Source organism: Ambystoma mexicanum, chromosome 4q (assembly GCF_040938575.1).
Source record: "Ambystoma mexicanum isolate Mex_15411 chromosome 4q, UKY_AmexF1_1, whole genome shotgun sequence".
In the NCBI taxonomy this organism is placed as follows: Eukaryota; Metazoa; Chordata; class Amphibia; order Caudata; family Ambystomatidae; genus Ambystoma; species Ambystoma mexicanum.
In genome coordinates, this window is record NC_090928.1 from 973,910,877 (window position 1) to 973,930,062 (window position 19,186).

The 19,186-nt window shown below is 50.3% G+C and overlaps 1 protein-coding gene across 1 annotated transcript in view; it reads left to right on the plus strand.

Annotated features, from left to right (window-relative positions):
* The window catches only part of PPP2R5A (protein phosphatase 2 regulatory subunit B'alpha), a 1,092,153-nt gene that overhangs the window by 809,427 nt on the left and 263,540 nt on the right, over positions 1–19,186 (plus strand). The window lies entirely within an intron of this gene.

Below are 19,186 nucleotides of genomic sequence, written 5' to 3' on the forward strand. Positions count from 1 at the left end.
GGCGATGCTCAGAAAAGGCGCCATCGAGCTGGTCCCGAAGAGGCTCCGGGAATCCGGGGTGTACTCAAGGTACTTCCTCGTCAGGAAGAAGATGGACGGCTGGCGCCCCATCCTGGACCTTCGTCGTTCGAACAAGTACATCAGGTCACAAAAGTTCAGGATGGTCACCCTCCAGCACGTGCTGGGACAGCTGGAGGAAGGCGACTTTCTATCGTCGCTGGACCTGGAGGATGCTTACTTCCACGTTCCCATCCTCAGAAGTCACCGAAAGTTCCTCAGGTGCGTCGTCCAGGGACGCCACTACCAATTCAGAGCACTGCCGTTCGGATTGAAGTCGGCCCCCAGGGTCTTTACCAAGTGCCTAGCACCTGTGGCGGCGCGGCTGCACCTACAGGGGATTCACATCTTCCCCTACCTGGACGACTGGCTCATCCGCTCAAGGACGAGGGAACTGGCCGTCGAACACACTGTACAGGGTGTGAGGTTCAACCCTGTATGGTCCAGCTACTCACAGACCTGGGATTCGCCATAAATTACCCAAAGTCCCACCTGGTGCCGTCACAAGTGGCCCTGTTTCTGGGAGCGAAGCTCGATACAGCGAGGCGCCTGGCGGCACCGTCGGAAGAACAGACGAAGACCATTCTGGGCAAAGTACAGCGCCTGCTAGCCATGGATGTGGCCAGGGTGAGGGCCATCAAGTCCCTCCTGGGGATGATGTCCTCTTGCATCTACTTGGTGCGCCTCTGCAGACTACAGATGCGCCCTCTTCAAGAATTTCTCGACGCCTGTTGGATGCAGGCGACGGGCACCTTCGAAGACAGGGTCCCCCTCAACGAGGTGTTCCGGCGGGCGATTCAGTGGTGGGGCGTTCGAGCACACCTCACGGCGGGCACGGACTTTCAGACGCCGGCATACCAGGAGACGGTGACGACGGACGCTTCCCTGGAAGGTTGGGGCACCCACACCGGAGATCTCCACGCAAGAGGCCTCTGGCTCCCAGAGGAGAAGCTCCTGCACATCAACATCCTGGAATTCCGAGCCGTGTTCTGGGCTCTCAAATCGTTCCTCCCGTCGCTCAAGGGCAAGGTGGTGCGGATCTTCACAGACAACACCACGACAATGTTTTACATACAGAAGCAAGGAGGCACCAGATCCCCAGCCCTATCCAAGGAGGCGCAGGATCTGTGGCACTGGGCGGTCGCCCAGGGGGTTTTCCTGGTTCCCTTCCACCTGGCAGGAGAAAGAAACACCATCGCCGACTCGCTCAGCAGGGAGCTGCGCGCGTGTCACGAGTGGGAGCTGCGCCAGGATCAGGTGGATCAACTCTTCAGACGATGGGGCAAACCCCAAATCGACCTGTTCGCAACAGCGACGAACTCGAAGTGCCAGAGGTTCGCCAGCAGGTTTCCCCAGCCGAGAAGCATGGGCGATGCGTTCTCGTTCCCCTGGGACGGCCTATACCTGTATGCGTTCCCTCCGTTGCCGTTGCTGCTTCAACTCATCAACCAGCTGAAGAGGCCCCGGTGCAGGATGATCCACGTCGCACCGGCGTGGCCGAGGCAGATCTGGTTCCCGGACCTTCTGGACTTGTCAACGTCCCCATCCATCAATCTGTCGGCGGACACGGATCTTCTCTCCAGAGAAGGAGGCGCCATCTTCCACCACGACCCGGCGTCGCTGAACCTGCAGGCTTGGCTCCTGCAGCGCTAGAGTTTGGAGGGTTCGATATACCGGCCGACTGCAGAGAGGTTCTTGCAAAGGCCAGGGCGTCCTCGACTCTCAAATGCTACGGTCACAAGTGGAAGAAGTTCTATATCTGGTTCCGAGCACAGAAGATCAACCCCCTACGGATTACGGCCCCTCAAGTGCTGCCGTACCTGCTATTGCTCGCAAAGGCTGGGCTAGCCCATGCCTCCATTAAGATTCATCTGATGGCGATCTCCAGATATACCAGAACCACAGGACGGACGTCCCTGTGGTCCCATCGACTGGTAAGAGTTTATGAAAGGACTGTTCTGGTCGTTCCCGCTGGTGAAGGCCCCGGCCCCGGCGTGGGAACTTAACGTGGTGCTGACCAGGCTCATGGGGCCCCCATTCGAGCCGATGCACTCCGCACCGATGAAGTTTGTGTCGTGGAAGACTGCATTCCTGGTGGCCATTACCTCCGCACGACGAGTGGGAGAGATCCAGGCCCTATCCTGCAAAGCACCGTACTTGACTTTCCATGCCTCGAGGGTGGTGCTTAGGACGCACCCCTCCTTTATGCCCAAGGTGCCGTCGGACTTCCATCTTAACGAGCCCCTAGTGTTATCTGTTTTCTTCCTGTCTCCTTTGTCGCCGGCCGAGAGGACTTTGCACTCGCTGGATGTGGCTAGAGCGCTTAAGTTCTACGTGGACCGCACGAAGAGTTTTCGGAGGACATCACAGCTATTTGTGAACTTCGGACCTGTGAATCAAGGGAAGGCTCTCTCGAAGTCTTCTATTTCCAGATGGCTCACCGGCTGCATCATGCACTGCCACCGGTTGGCTAACCGACCGCTGGCAGGCCGTCCGAGAGCCCATTCGACCAGAGCGATCGCTGCTATTACGGCGTTCCTATCTGGTGTACCCCTGCTGGACATCTGCAGGGCTGCTACGTGGAGGTCGACACACACCTTCAAGAAATTCTACTGTGTCGATCGGGATTCCAGGGAGGAGTCCAGGGTCAGCCAAGCAGTGCTGCGCAACCTGTTCGCTTAAGGTGAGCCTGGTGAGGAGGTAAGAGACGCTTAATGTTGAGCCTTTTGCCACCTCCCGTGGTTGTGCATGTGTGTACCGCTATGTATGCTGGAGAAGGAACTAGTTACTTACCTGTAACTGTTGTTCTCCAGCGTGGGTCTGGCATGGATTCACATGCGAACCCTCCCGCCTACCCCTCTGCGGCTCTTCACTTGGTCATACTGCCACTTTACGTGCTACCAAATCTGAGGATGGCTGCCAGAGGCGGGGCTTAGGGAGAGGGCAGTCATTGGCTGTGGTCAGTATGACACAGAGATCAGTGATCAGTTATTACTACGAAAGACAGATCAGAAACGAAACTGATACTGAGTTTTCTTTACCGAGGATTCCCAGCCTGACGACGGGGAATATTCATGAGCATGTGAATCCATGCCAGACCCACGCTGGAGCACAACAGTTACAGGTAAGTAACTTGTTCCAACTCCCTTGCCTGCTCAGAAAGCACAACCTCTGTCCACAGGGACCCTGACAGGTCCAACACTCACTCCACAGTTTATTGCTCTGGAGAAAATGAGACTTGAATTAGAAGTGAAACGTATTGATGCACAAACTGCCATGAAACATCAAGAATTAAGGCTCGGAGAAATGGAGATGGCTCATGCTCTAGAAATGAAGAAATTGTCTTTGGAAAATGCTTCTCTCACAGTCTTCTAAGTCTTCCATCCCTAAGAGACCCCGTATGCCAAAGGAAATGATTGGTATGTATGAGACTAAACTTGATGTTTTGGATTGGTTGGCAGTGTTTGAGTAAAATCATGGGATTCAAGGTATCTCAGGGAATCGGTGGATTCCTTGGCTTTTCTCTAGGCTTCCCCCTGTTGCAAGTGATGCTGTAATAGAGTTGGGGAGGTGGATAAGCAGGATTGAGTGTGTGAAGCTAGCTTTGACAGCTAGATTTGGGAAGACCCCTTCCCAGTAGCTTAAGAGGTTTAGGACCCTCAAAAAGCATGATGGTACCCCTTGGGCTACCTGGTGTGTGAATGTTGAAAAATGTAGATGGTTGGGTTAAGGGTTACAAAGTGAACACTTATGAGGTTTGAGGAATCTTGTAATGTTGTAGTCAATCTATGATGCCTGCTCCCCTGAGCTTAGATAGCACTTGGCTGATTCAAAGGAGATGCATCCTAAGAAGTTAGCTAAGGCTGCTGACTTGTGGGTTGCCAACAGGGCTACTCGCAAGGATTTTGGGTCAACTCGGAAGAAGGATGAGTGAAAGCAGTCAAAGAAAGACACCATAGAGAATTCCAATAATTCCCATCCAAAAGAGGGCCCCAAACATAACCAGGGTAAGCCCCAAGGGAAACCGAATCAGGCTAGTGTACCATCTGGTCCCAACCAGATGGAGGTCAGAACAAACCCCCATTCATTAAAGCATTTGGAAAATACTTTGCTTGTGGGTCAACTGACCATGTGAAAGGGGATCCCAGATGTAAGGGTAAATCTTCAGGGGTCCACACTGTCTCCTTAGCCTTCTCCCAGGTGGATTAAGTACCTATAGCCAGTGGAAACCTTCAGTTACTAGCTGATGAGCCCATGAGCGTCTCAGCTAGTGTTTCTTTAGTATCCTTGGGTCTTTGGGAACAACAGAACTTAGATGTCTATAACTCAATCCCAGATAATACTAAAGAGTATTATAAAGATAGTGTTCCTGTGGATGGTCAGGAGACCCCTGCCATCAGAGACACTGGAGCGAGCATAACTGTGGTTGATGAATGTTTTTTCAAGCTGGAGGAGGTTGCTAAGGCACCAAAACACCGAACAAAGTTAGCTGGAGGCCCTGTGCAAATGGTTCCCCAGTTACCAGCTCACAGACAGTGCAATGACATGACTGTCAGAATACCTGTAAGTGTGCAAAATAACTTGCCTGGGAGAGTCCTGTTGGGTAATGACCTTAAAACTCTTGGAGTTGTGTCTAGTACCCCCAGGCCTCCCAGCAAAAGGAAGCAGGAGCTCACAAGGTCTGCTAGGGAGAGAACCTTGGCTCTGCTGGGGACTTGATAGAGGAAACTATCACCCCAAGTCCACAGGACGGACTTACTGCTATTGCAGGACAGAAAAAGACAAAGGGGAAAACCAAGTCTACCAGCAAGCACCCCTGTGCCCAGAAGGACATCTCTGAGACTGTCCGAAGTCACACCTGTGACTCCTCCACCAGCTGAGGCTGAGTGTGAGGTTCAACCCTGTATGGTTCAACTAGATACTGAGGAATCAGATCTAGAAGAAGATATTATTCTCGTTGGAGATCTTGACCCTGTTGACCATCCTGAGCTGCAGTCTTTACTAGCAGAAGGTGGACCCAACAGGGCAGACTTCAGCAGAGGACAAAGAGTGTCCTACTCTTGAAGGTCTTCGCCTACAGGCAGCTTCTCAGCTCAGTGGGACTGAGCCTGGAAAGTATAGGTTGCACTGGGAAGATGGCCTCTTCTACAGTGAACCGACTGAGTCAACCCCTGGAGACTGCAAAAGACTTGTAGTACCTCTAGTGACCCGACTCCAGTTCCTACAGTTAGCCCACGAGATACCTTTGGCTGGTCACTTAAGTTTTAAGAAGACCAAGGAAAGGCGCTCTCTTTACTTCTACTGGCCTAAGATGGGTTCAGAAGTAGACAAATTCTGTAGGAGCTGTCATATTTGCCAAACCTCTGGCAAGAGTGGAGCCAAGAATGTGGCACCCTTGGTGCCTCTCCCAGTGGTGGGACTTCCTTTTGGTGGGGTCGGGATTGACATTGTTGGTCCTCTTCATCCTCCCACATCTTCAGGTAACAGGTTTATCCTGGTTGTAGTAGACCATGCTACTAGGTATCCTGAAGCAATACCTATGAGAACTAAGGCTCAGACTGTGGCTAAGGCCCTACTTAGTATTTTACCAGGGTAGGTTTTCCTAAGGATGTGATATCTGACAGGGGATCAAATTTTATGTCCCACTACATGCAAGCCACGTGGAAAACCTGTGGAGTCACCTACAAGTTCTCTACTGCCTACCATCCTAAAAACAAATGGGTTGGTAAAGAGGTTTAACAGAACTATGATAGGTGCTTCAGGAGAACCCCTTAAAAGAAAGTGGGTCCTTCTACTGCCATCCCTTCTCTTCGCATATAGAGAAGTCCCTCAGGAGGGAGTAGGTTACAGTCCCTTTGAACTTCTCTATGGCCATCCATTCAGGGGTCCATTGGCCCTGATTAAGGAGGGGTTGGAGAGTGCTCCTTCCCCCAAGCCAGTCAGAGTGACTGACTATGTGATAGGTCTCCGGAGGAGAATGTCACACATGATGGCTGAAGCAAGTGATAACTTGAAAGCTGGTCAAGCATTGGCATGACCAGAAGGCTAACATAGTTGAGTTTACTCAAGACCAGCTGGTTCTTGTTATGGTACGACCACAGCAGAGGGTCTTGCAGGACAAATGGATAGGACCCTTCAATGTTGTGGGTAAACTTGGAAGAGGTGAACTATCTGGTGGACTTGGGCAATCCTAAGGAGGGTCCTAGAGTCTTTCACACCAACTGTTTAAAGGATTATGTCTCTAGACCTGACATGGGAGCTGTCATGATGCCTACCCCCGGGCAGCTGGACCAAGCCCATTCGCCCCGGAAGCAGGCATCCGCACATCTGTTTAAACCTCAGAAGCCCCGGCTAGGGGCTATCTGGGTTCAGTCCTGGCGCCTTAGGCGCCAGGCTCATAGTCGAAATCAGTCCTGGGGCCTAAGGCGCTAGGCTCATAGTCACCACTTACCTCGGGCAGACCATGCTGCACATGCATCCAGGCCAACGTGAGACCTGGAGGGACTATTTTTCCACAAGGACTACTTTTCACTCGGGTGTGGTTCTAGGGACTTCTTACCTGGGACTACTTTCAAAGCTACATAAACCACGCCCGATCTTCAACACACGCTTTGTTTATTCTGCATTTAGCAGCATTAACGCTCACCATGTCAGCAAACCTGCATCCAGCCTTCTGCCACGCCCGCCTTGAACACAGAGCCCCTAGGAGAGAAAGGAAAATAGAAGAAGAGGTTACATTACAGACTTTAATCTGATTCCTCAACTGATTTCGGATCCTGCATCACTCCGAGCCTGAAGGGACATTCTTCCGGCACACGTCGCATCCCAGCTACAGCGCCGCTCCATTTTCACCAGCCCACAGCATCTCCGACTCGGCGCTGCCTCCGTCACTTTTTCGGTGATTTTCAACACCTGGGGAAAAGACAAGAAAAAGCAAGGTGAGCCTAAAGAGACTAAAAAGACAATCACTTATATTACAAGACTTACCTGATCATCACCGGAGGCTTTATCCTTCAATACGCCGCATCTAGGAAAAAAGGAAAAGACGGTGAGCAATTCTCACGCACCTTTACAGGACAGTTTGGGTAACACAGACTCTTACCTGAACGCTGCCAGCCACCTCCAGACAGAATTTGCAGCCGCAAATCAACAGGGGAGTGCAAGAGTGAACTTTGGACATTTTGAACTCTTTAAAAACTTGGCAAACTCAGGACTCAATAATCGTCCAACACCTAAAACCAGTGAAGTAACTGGTATCTACGCGCCCCTGAATGCCACGCAGGATGGAGAGCTCACCAATCAAAAATATAAGGTGAGAACACTGACTAGGAATATCGGAGGTGGCAAGTGGGGAGAACAGGAGCAGGGAGGGGGGCTCCGCATTCACACCCACGGGCTAAATACCTTTCTCCATCTACAGGAGAATATTTCTACGAGTCAAGCTTACAAGACTGAGGGGGTCCATCCAGACGGTCATCTTTGCCCTACGCTTCACGCTGGTGGAGGCCGCAGCTGTCCGGGTTTGATCTACGCCCCTGTGGGAACCAGGTGAGCATAACGGGAGCATTGCTCCTAGCTTCAGCTCAGGAGGAGGAGAGTGAACCTCTGCCTGACCTCCTCAGAGGCTTACCTTTAGATGATCAAGTGGAAGGAGTTAATCTCTCTTCCAGTCTCACATCTGACCAGCAGGATGAGTGCAAATTACTGTTAAATCGGTTTGTCTCCCTGTTCTCGCTTTCACCAGGCCTGACCCCTTGGGGCCAGCATAATATCCTCACTGGTGACTGTTGCCTGTGAAAAGCAGGGGTTACAGAATGTCAGGCAATGTAAGAACCCATATAAGGAATGAGGTCAACAAGATGCTTGATCTCTGGGTTATAGAGCCCTCTACTAGCCCAGTTGTGCTTGTACCAAAGGCAGGATCCAAGTAGTTGGGATTCTGCGTAGACTGTAGAGCTCTAAATGCAGTCACTAAGTCTGATGCCTATCCTTTACCTAAGACAGATGAGCTAGTGGACAAACATGGTGCAGCCAAGTACCTTAGCACATTTGACCTAACGTCAGGCTATTGGCAAATAGCCCTGACAGACCATGCCAAGGAGAAAACTGCATTCTCCACCCCAGCTGGCCTCTACCAATTAAAGGTAATGCCTTTTGGATTAAAGAATGCACCTGCTAAATTTCAGAGATCATCGATCAAGTTCTGAATGGGATGGAGGACTTCTGCATGGCATACTTGGATGACATTGCAGTGTTCAGCCCTACATGGAAAGAACATACTGATCACCTAGGATATGTGTTTCAGGCTCTTGAACAGGCCCATCTTACCATAAAGGCAAGTAAATGTCAAATTGGTCAGAGCACAGTGGTCTACCTTGGACATGAGGTAGGAGGAGGTGAAATACGGCCATTGCCTAGCAAAGTACAAGCTGTACAAAACTGGGCCACCCCTACTACTCAAACCCAAGTGAGAGCCTTCCTAGGTCTCACTGGGTACTACAGTAACTTCATAGAGAACTATGGGGCCATGGCTTCTCCCTTGAATGTCGTCATCTCTCCCAAATTTCCTAAAAAGATCGGGTGGAATGAGTGCAATCAAGCTTTTGAAGGCCTGAAGAAAGCCCTTTGTCAAGCACCAGTCCTAAGAGCTCCTGACGATCACCAACCCTTCATTGTACAAACAGATGCTTCTAATGTAGGTATAGCTGCAGTCCTTAGTCAACTGGATGAGAAAGGTAGGGAACACTCGATTTGTTTCATCAGCAGGAAGTTTAAGGATCCTGAGACAAGGTGGGCAACAATAGAACGCAAATGCTTTGTTATTGTGTGGGCACTGAAGAGGTTTAGACCATACTTGTATGGATCCACCTTCACTATAAAGACTGATCACCAACCCTTGAGATGGCTGATGCAAATGAAAGGGGAAAACCCCCAAACTACTCAGATGGTCAATCTGCCTGCAAGGATTTGATTTTTCCATTGAGCACAGAGCATAAAGTCACCACCAAAATGCTGATGGTCTCTCTAGGATGTTTTTAACCACCTAGATGTATGAGATCCATCCAGGAGTGGATTAAATCCTCCTGTCCCTTAGTCTGGGGTGGGGGGCAGGGGGGGCAGTGTTCGGGAGAATTCTCATTCTATGGCTAATTTCCCTCACCTAGTGAGTCCCCCAGCAGCTTTGCTGGATTTCTGGAGTTTTTTGTTTCCACTTGGTAAGAGTGTGAGCCTTTTTCTCATTCTTACGTGTGTTTTGCCATGTGTAGTTTACTGTTTGTGTCATAGTGGGCTCTGGAGGACACCACTCCATGAGACCCATTTTTTGTGTGTTACACAGCACCTTCAGTGCAGTGACACAGGGTTGTCTTTTAGACTTCCCACTGACTCCATTTTTCTGGGGCTGACTACTGTCCCCCAGAAGCAGGTAAAGTTGCCATATACTTTATGTAGTCCTTTAAAACTACAGACCCAGTACACCCCATCTTACATGGAGTACTGGAAAGGGTTAATTCCTATCCCTTTTTGTCTGTGCCTCGCTGAGCTTTGTTTTGCTTTTTTAACATTTAGACTTGGCTGTTGGCAGTGGTATCTACCCTAAATTTTCTACCGCGATTATATTATATAAACGTGGTATTGTTACAGGCTATTATAGTAGCCTCGAGCATAAACCCGCTTGGCCAAATACTCTTTCTTTTGGCCCCGGTCGGCTTTATTCGCCATTTCTTTTTGTTAAAGTCCTTCTTGTGTTTTACTTTGCACGGAAAACCAGGTTTGCCGCCTTTGTTCACCGTCTTTTGGCGGGCTTCTGCCAAGAAGCCCTCCTCTTGGCGCCTGGGTGTCTAGGTTGGCTGAATGTGAAGGAGGGGTGTAGTCACCCCCTGCACAGGTTATCCTTGGAAACCCAAGACGCACCTTGGTATGATTGGCTGAGGTAGTTGTCCGGGCCGGACAACCCCCCTGCTGTGTGATTGACAGCCAGGCTGTGTGAATGGGGGATTTTCGCATAAAAGGCAGAACTCTTGGGCTGGAAGTCAGTCGCCACTGGAACTGCAAGGAACCTAAGAGAAGCAGAGAAGAAGACGGTTGCTGCATTTACCAAGTCCTGGTGAAGCCCTGCTGCAGTCCTGAGCTATCTACCCTTCAACGACAAGAGAAGATCCAGTCCGGAGTCTTCTTCCCTTGACCCTGGTGGGATCAACCAGCTCATCTTCCTCAGGCAGAGGATCCTCTTCTTGGTCGAAATCGCTCACACTACTGTAGTGGTCCGGATAGCCATCTGTAGAGCCTCTCCTGTTATAAAGGAGCGCACCATTTATTCACAGTCGGTGCTGCTGTCCTCATCTCTGCGTAGTGCAGCTCACTCCAGACGTCGTCCTTCTTGTCCCCACGACTGAAGCTCCAGGAACTGTGAGTCTGCAGGAAACTACCAGGAACAACTGCCGTGGCACCAGCTTCTTCAACGAATAAGGTACTGTGTCCAGCTTCGAGGAACTAGGGTGAACCCTTTCCTCCTCATCCGAGGCTTGCCCTTGTCTTCCTTCCCTCTTATAACTTTTGCTTCCTCTGTTGACAATATCCAAGTACTCCTGGCAATGTTGAATCTTGAACTGTCTGACTGTGTGATCCTCGACAACAGGGACCCGGTTCCACTTGACATTGGCACAGGCCTATTGACTTTTATTTTCCTGTCGGCAAGTGTTCTCTGATTCTGTCTGCCTTGATGAAAGTATTGCCTATGATTTTTGCCCCCAACTCTCTTTTGTTAACTGTTAGGTATGATTTCCACTGAGCTGGTAAATCTCACCTTCCTGGTTCAACTCCAGAACTTTTTGCTTTTCTAGTGGGATATTTTTCATTAATACCTCAGTGAGTGGGAACCTTTTTCCACACTCACCTAATCTTTAACTCTTTTTATGGGTGTAATTTTTAAGACTCCTCCTAGTGTCTTTTTAAAGTTATCATGTCTAACAACTTATTGGCAATAAGTGCCTGTTGTTGCTGGGTTGCCCTAGGGGCTCCCCATTTAACTTTCTTGTGCTAACCTTGAGTGAACTACAGTTCCCAAGGATAGAAAGGATCTTTGGATCCCTTTTACATTTTATTCTGTGAAACCAGCACACCCCACCTTATGTGGAGTGCTGGGGAGATGCAATGTACCCCCTTTCACATTAAAACTGTAACAATTATGTTAGTGACAAGCTTACCTTTTAATGGCTGGTGGCAGTGATACCTTTTACTAATTTGGTGCATCTTTACCGCGGGCTGTAATCACAGCTGCAAAAAAGGCACCTAAGGGTGCTCATTTTACCAAAATGGCCCCCGTCGTCTTTTTCTGCCATTTTAGTGTTTCTTGTCGTTTCTTGTTCCTTCCCCTGACATCCAGGGTGGGAAATTCCTTTGTTTGAGTTTTGTCTTTGCTGGGAGTCCCCTGGACACCCCACCCAGGCTCCAGTCAGTCTGTAAGCACAGGAAGTGGGGGAGGAGTCCAAAACTCCCTCATCCTTTGTCTTACGCCATCCTTCAACTGGGACAAATCCCACTGGGGTTCTGGCTGTCCTGATTGGACAACCAGTCGCCCCTTTCTTGTAAAATGCAGGGAGAGAATGCAGAGGTTATGCTGTAGTTCCTGATAAATACTGGAAACCTGGAAGCTGAAGTCATGTCGACCACTGGAACAGAAAACCGAAGAGGATGACGGAGGAAAAGCGGCGGGAATGATTTCCAGTGACCAGAGAGCCTGTTGTGTAAACGGAGCCTGCTGCAGCCCTTCCTTCCAATCGACATGGGGTCTCCGAAAACGACGACCCAGAGCCTGGTGAGACCCACTAGACTCAAGAAGACCTGCATTTTGAGCAGTCCCACGGGTTGCTGCGACCTTAGGTTCTTGCAATACCCTGGGACCTCCAGCCACTGTGCGGTGCACAGTCTTCCGAATTCCGAATCTCGCTGAAACTTCGTGGTATCCTGGTGTAACTCCAGAGACATGAATCGAGTCCGAAAATTCCCTTCACAAGAGTGCTGGACCTTTTTAATCGACGAGAATTCAACCGCGATTTTCTGTCTTCTTCTGTGCTCCTTGAAAAGGCGCCAAACCCGCAGAACCGAATTCAGCCGTGATAGAAATCTTGCCTAGAGCCTTCATCGATCCCTGCTGCAAATTCCCTTCTGAGGTCTTGTGTTCAGTCTCCAGGACAAGGAATCCACTCACCGGGTATTTGGCTGCAGGCCCTGAAGTAGTTCTGCTGCAATCTCTTCTTCATTGCTGAGGTACTGTGTTGGCTTGGGTATATACTTACCTTAAGCCTGTTGGGATTTCTGTGTAGCTTTGGGGTGTTTTCCGTGATTGGGACATCCCTCATCCAGTGCACTCAGTCCCACTGCTAGAATCCTGCTGGGGTGTCTTCTGTGAAGCCCCTGGACCCTCTTCTAACCCTAGAAGTAAAGTGCTCACCTGTTTGCCCAGTTTTCCTAAGGAACTCTGACTTTTGCTACTAAAGAACTTATTCTAACACTGCCTGTTGGTCACTAGTCCTAGTGACCCCCTTCTGCCACTGAGAAACACGTCTGCTCTAAGAATAAGGGAAAGACTTTGAAGGGATTGGGACTTCTGCCTAGAAAAGAAATCAAGTGTTTTAATTACTTGTAAAGAGTTGGTGGGTAACTGTAATTCTCAGAGTGAACAGTTACACAAGTTCTTACTGATCTTGAATGTGTGATGCACTATTCTTAAAAGTATGGTTAACATCGTTTCTTCCTTAGCCACTGTTTTGCCAGTCTAAAAGAAAGTAGATGTAAAGGTGTTTTACTCTCCTGTGATTAGGTTGTGCCTCTTTACAAAAGTAATGTGTTGGTTTCACCAGATTATTGCTGAAGGGTAATTGTATGAGTGTCCTCCAACTGTTGGTATCACCAGGTTAGTCCTGTTAGGATAACTGTATGAGTGTCCCTCACTGGGTCTTGCTTCCCCTGACTTGCTGCTAGCCTGTCTTTAATAAGTCTACATTAGGTTGTTGCCTACCTAGAATCACTATTCAGTAAAGTGTGACATTGGGTTTTACTTTCCCCTTCATTGTGAAGTTAAAGTATGTGGGTTTTACTTACCTTGTGTTAGCTGTGTGCCATCCAAAACAAGTTACCAGAGTTATTGCTTACCTAAATCTGGGGTTCCCTGATTTCCAAAGCATCTGTAATTGTATATTACATCCTTAGGTTTTACTCACCTGGTATAACTGTGTGTTATGACAAAAGTAGTTATATGTTTCTACTGCACCTAGGATAAGTGTTTCACTATTCACCAAAAAGTATATCGTCCAGTTGACTGTGATTTGTTCCAAGAGTCACTGTACAACTGGAAGGGCCTACTGCCCTTGTATTACCAAAAATAATCTGAAAGTAACCATTGGTCTTTTACTCCCAAAGAATAGGCTTGACCTATACTAAATGTGTATAACAAAGTGTTGACTTCCCTAGAACTACTGTTAGGTGTTGCAAATAAGGTTTATACTTGTGCCTGTGTGCTTTCAAGTACAGTGTTGTTTTATATTGTGATTTCATATAATGCGTTAGTACTTACTTAACCCCTAGATTTATCTCGGCCTACCCGTATTTAAATAAATCCTTTCTTTTTACAATACATAGTGTTTCATTGGAACATTTGTATTACATTTTCACTTGTACTGTATGTACTGCCCTCTCTCCCTCCTAAAATAAGCCTGGCTGCTCTGCCTACGCTGCCATGTACTCAGGTGGTACAGTCTTATACTAGGAGTGGAGTCTTGTACTGCCTCAGTTGAATGGTTTTGATGGTGGGTAGCACTTCAGAAAAACTGTCCTAACATTAACTCAGGTGCTAAGTGTGGTTTTACCCCGGTAACATTTCTTTCCGCGGATACGCGTATCTTTAGTAAGACCGAACTGTCATTACTGTCAAAAAGTGATCGCATATGTATTCCCGGTAACGTCTTTTGTTTCACAGCACCGGTCCGTCTAATCATAAGGTACTTACCTTGAGTTGTCCTGTAAAAGGAGAATTGGTTGTGTGTAGTGTATTTTTTGTGTGATTCTAGTTTCATAGAAGTGAAGTGTTTTACCAACAGATGGTTTCGAAATAAATGTACTTTTACTTTTCAACCAAAAACCATGAGTCAGTGTTTGCTTGAGTCATAGTAACTGTGGTCCTGTGTGTAATTTCTACTACTGCTCATTTGCTCTTGAGATAAGTCTGGCTGCTCCGCTACTGCTACCACTTTAACAGTGTAGTACAGGCTTGTACCAAAGGTGAATTTATATTATCACTTGTAGTCTTAATTGTGTGTAGTGGTCCCTAAGAGCACTGCACAGGATTCTGCCTAACAGCCTGTTACGAGGAGCGGGCTTCTAAGTCCTTTGAGGGCGCTCCATCCGTGGGAACCCAAGACAGGGCCAAGCACTGCAAGTCCGTTTCCGTCGGGGTCACCGCTCAAGCAGGTCCCACAACGAGCAGGCGTGCTCATCTTCACCGTCTGCATCCATCTCAACTCATCGCTCCTGCTCCTCCTTGAAGAGGAAATCGGCTAACCCAGGGAAGCTGCGGGAACAGCCAGATAAGACCAAGGCGCAGAGTAAGGTGTCCGACCTGCCCTTGAAGGCCCAGGTGGTCCAGAAGTAGTCTTCCTCGACGATCGAGCTGGTGGCTGCTGCCCTCTCGAATGCAAAAGGGGCTGACCTGCTCCAGGAGACCCAGACCGTGACAAAAGTGGCCCTCCCTCCCAGGCAGGAGGCTTCGGCCAAACCGGTGGCGAAAGCACCAGAGAAGAGGATGCCAGCTCTGAGCCCGAGGCCAACCCCTCAGGACGCAAGAAAGGGGTGGGCGATGAAGGCCTCTACTGTGCTCCAGAGCACAGGTAGTTCCTCTTCGGATGAAGAGGACCGGTTGTCCGGTCACACGGTCCCGGAGGAAGTGAGGGACGGCGAGAATGCTGATAAAGACTTGGGCGCTGGCCCAGCAAGCCTACCCCCCGCCCCCGACACCTCACAGGGACATATCGCTGGACATCCTTTCAACTCTCCGCACTCTGGTGTCAGCGATCCAGAAGAGGATGCCAGCGGCACCCCTGGCTCCGGGGCTGACGCCGGCAAAGAGGAAGCAGCACGCTACGCCGCCTCATCAATGTCATGACCCTTGCCCCTGGCCCTCACTGGCAAGTCAGCCTTCCTGTTAGGGCCAGGTCAAAGGCCTTAAAACCTCATCCAAGACACTCTTGGAGTCAGTCCTGGGGCCTTTGGCGCCAGGCTCATAACCATCATGAAGACCAACATTAGAATGGGACTATTTACTTAGGACTATTTAACTGGGGGAGGGGGACGTGGGGGTTCAGCCAACATGGAGGCACACACATAGCTCAGTTACAAGGAACTGAGCTATGCGGTCTAGTCTTTTGGGTGTGGCAGGCCTGGGACTACTTTACCTGGACTACTTTACCTCAGACTATTTAAACCACACCCAAACAGCAGAACATGCTTTGCGTTGTTCTGCTGTGGGCAGCAGCGTAACGCTCACCGTGTCCAGTTCTTTGATGCCAGCTTACCTGAAACCAAGGACCTGCAGAGAGAGAAAGAACACTACCAAACTTACCTGGAACGGTATCCGTTCTTCAATCCATCGCTGACTTCAGTTCCACTCACCTGAAAGTACAAACTCCATCATCCGGCACCGCATGCATCCTGGAATACCATAACCTGGAAAGAGGAGAAAGAAAGACCGCATTGGCGTTTACTCACGTTTCCTCCCGAATGAAAAAGGCCACACAATTCTTACCTGGGTAGTCATCTCCTGGTCAGTATCATTGCTGGAACATTACGGCGCTCGACGCGGAACATCGCAACCTGCAAGGAGAGGAAAGACACAGGTTAGCAATATAATAAGCGAAACAGCGCCGCGCATCGCAATTTACTTAACGGACAGCATCGCGCACACCGCGCTTTCGCCTACCGGCCCATGCTCATCTTCAAACTGCATGACAACACCAAAATACCTTTCCATACCTAAAAGGAAAGAAGCAAGACATTATTATTCGAACTAAACGGAACATAAGAACTGCATATAAAGACTGTAAAGCAGCAAACCTACAGAGTCGCAGCAGGCCTGGATTCCCACAGGGGGGCTTTCACCAGTGAAGTAACTTGGTCGCTGCTCGCTCCCACATCTACGCGCCCCTGCCACGAGGAGCAGGACGGAGAATCCACCTTTTACAATATTAAGACCCATCTTTTACCAGCGGCATTACCAAGGGACCGGAAGAGGGTTCCAGAGTGCAAATCATCCAACCAGGGCTGGGTGGCATCCCCGTGGATACCAGGTGAGCATAACAATCAACCAACGCACATGCCACCCCCCAATAGAGATACGAGGTGGCGACAACTGACGCATGACGGCAGCGTTTCCCCGCCGCTGATGGCTTCTCCCCCGCGGACGAAGTGAGATTTTTCCACGCCATGGGCGCCCGCGTGTCTGCGCTTTTCCAGCTGACGCCAGAAGAGACCAAGAAGGAAGGTTTCCTTTATCAACATCCAGAGGCCAATAGGAAGACTATTCTGGCGGTTCCCCTGAAGGGCGATCTTTGGGATGAGGGCCTGTCGCTGATGAGGAACCCCGGCGAAAAGAGACAGGCTGGAGAAGAAGTACTGGGTGCCGGAGTCTGCGCCCAAGAGCCTGCGGTCACAGCCCTCGCCGGACTCGGCGGCTGTGAGGAAAAATTCTTCAAATCCCTCACCCTCTGTTCTTCTGGACAGCGAGGGGAAGACGTTGGACGCCGTTGGTAGAAAAGTGATCTACTCCGCAGTGGCAACGGTCAAGGCAGCGAATGCGCTTGCGATTTCTCCCTGACGACAAACTGGTCGAGGCACTGGAGATCCTCCAAGAGGGCGAGGTGGCATCGGACCCATGCCATCACCGTGGCCCTGGGCATCCCAGACACAGGCTTCTGACAGATGGGGAACAGTGTCTGCCTTCATCGTCGTGGCTGGTTGAAAGTCACCAACTTTTGTCAGGAAGTTCAGACAAGGGACCTAGACATGCCTTTCAACGGGGACAATCTTTTTGGGAAGGTAGTTGCCAAGTCGTTGCAAGCCATCAAGGTCGACACAGACTGCTCGTTCCCTGGGCACGGTTCAGCAACATCGTCCTACCTTTCGTGCCTCAGGAGGGAAATCCGGCAGCTTGTTGAAGGGTTTCGGTGGGGGGTCATCCTCTTACCGCCAGCCCTCCCGTTCCACAACTCAGGAGACCTACAGGGGTCGTTCCAAGCCATTCGGAGGTGGCAGCCGTCATCGCTCCCAAGGCGGCACGAAGGCTCCGAATCAGGATTGAACCAGCCAGGCCGTCGGGGCTCCCACCCATGCACCCCAGTGAGAAGCCGGCTGTTGGGCTTAGTCAGCGAGTGGGAAAAGACCTCCACTGACCGACCCAAGGGTGCTGGACGCTCTCGCCCCCTGACACACTCTAGAATTCCAGCAGAAGTGTCAGTGGATACCATTGGTGGCCCGGCAGGAGCAGCACATCCCTCAGCTACTGCAGGAAGTATGTGCCATGTTAAGAAAAGGGGCGATAGAGCTAGTTCCAAAGCGACTCTGTGGCTCCAGAGTGTACTTTAGATACTTCTTAGTAAAAAAAAGACGACCAGAGGCTGGAGGCCCATTTTTAACCTGCAGCGTCTCAACAAGTACCTCAAGTTCCTAAAATTCTGAATGGTCGCGTTGCAGCACTTGCTCGGCCAACTGGAGGAGGGAGACTAATCTGGAGGACGCATACTTCTACATCCCCATTCACGAGAAGCATCAGAAGTTCTTGCACTTCGCCATACAGGGAAAGCACTACCAATTCAAGGCCCTGCCCTTCGGACTGAAGTCTGCGCCCAGGGCCCATCTGCGTATAAAGGGGATGCATGGGTACCTGTACCTCGACGAATGGCTCATCTGTCCCAAGTCAAGGGATGTCACCATCGAACACATGGAAATGACTGTCCGGCTGCTGACTAGTCTTGGATTCTCTGTGAACTATCCAAAGTCCTGCTTGATACCATTGCAGAATGCGCTGTTCCTTGGGTCCAGGCTCAACACGGTCTCCTGCCTGGCAGCCCCCCAGACTGACCCCCTCACTACCCTCCCCCCCCACCGGAGTGGAGATTAGCGGCCATTGTGGGCAAAGACAGACCACCAAGTCGCTACTCGGTGCAATGTCGTGTATTTACCTGATCAGACTCTGCAGGTTGCAGATGTCACCCCTTCAAGAATTCCTGGACTCTCATTGGATCCAGGTGTCCGGAAGCTTTGCAGACACGATTGTTCTCAACACGGAGTTCCGTCAAGCGATAAGGTGGTGCAACATCACCAGGGCACAGATTTCCAGAGCCCTCCCTATTAGGTGACTGTCACCACGCGGACGCTTCCCTGGAGGGTTGGGGAGCCCATACCAGACGTCTCGACTCCAGAGGCCTGTGGCTTCCGGAGGAGAGGGATCACCACATCAATGTCCTTGAACTGCGAGCTGTGTTTTGGGCCCTCACATGTTTCCTCTCGTCTCTCAAGGGCAAGGTGGCAAGGGTCTCCACGGACAATACCACCACAATGTTCAGAGACAGACGGACAGATGCAGGATTTGTGGCACTGGGCCGTTGCCGAGTGGATGTTCCTCCTTTTCACCTGGCGGGAGTCGAGAACACCATCGTTGACTCACTCAGCAGAGAGCTGAGCTCTTGCCACGAGTGGGAGCTTCGACAGGATCAAGTGGACAGCTTCCTTCCTCAAGTGGGGCAGAACCCAGATAAATCTGTTTGTGACGGCGACCATCTCCAAAGGCCAGAGATTCGCCAGAAGGTTCCATCAGCCGTAGAACATTGGGGACATGTTCTCCTTCCAGTGGGAAGGCCTGTTCCTGTATGCGTTCCCTCCATTGCCTCTGCTACTGCGAGTCATCAATCAACTCAAACGGTGCGATGCAAGATGAGCCTCGTCATCCCGGCGTGGCCGTGGCAGATTTGGTACCTGGACCTTCTCAGCCTGTCTACGCCGCCACCAGTCAAGCTGGCAGTGGTTGCAGATCTGCTCGCAAGAGGAGGCGGCGCAATCCTACATCACGTCCCGGGATCACTGA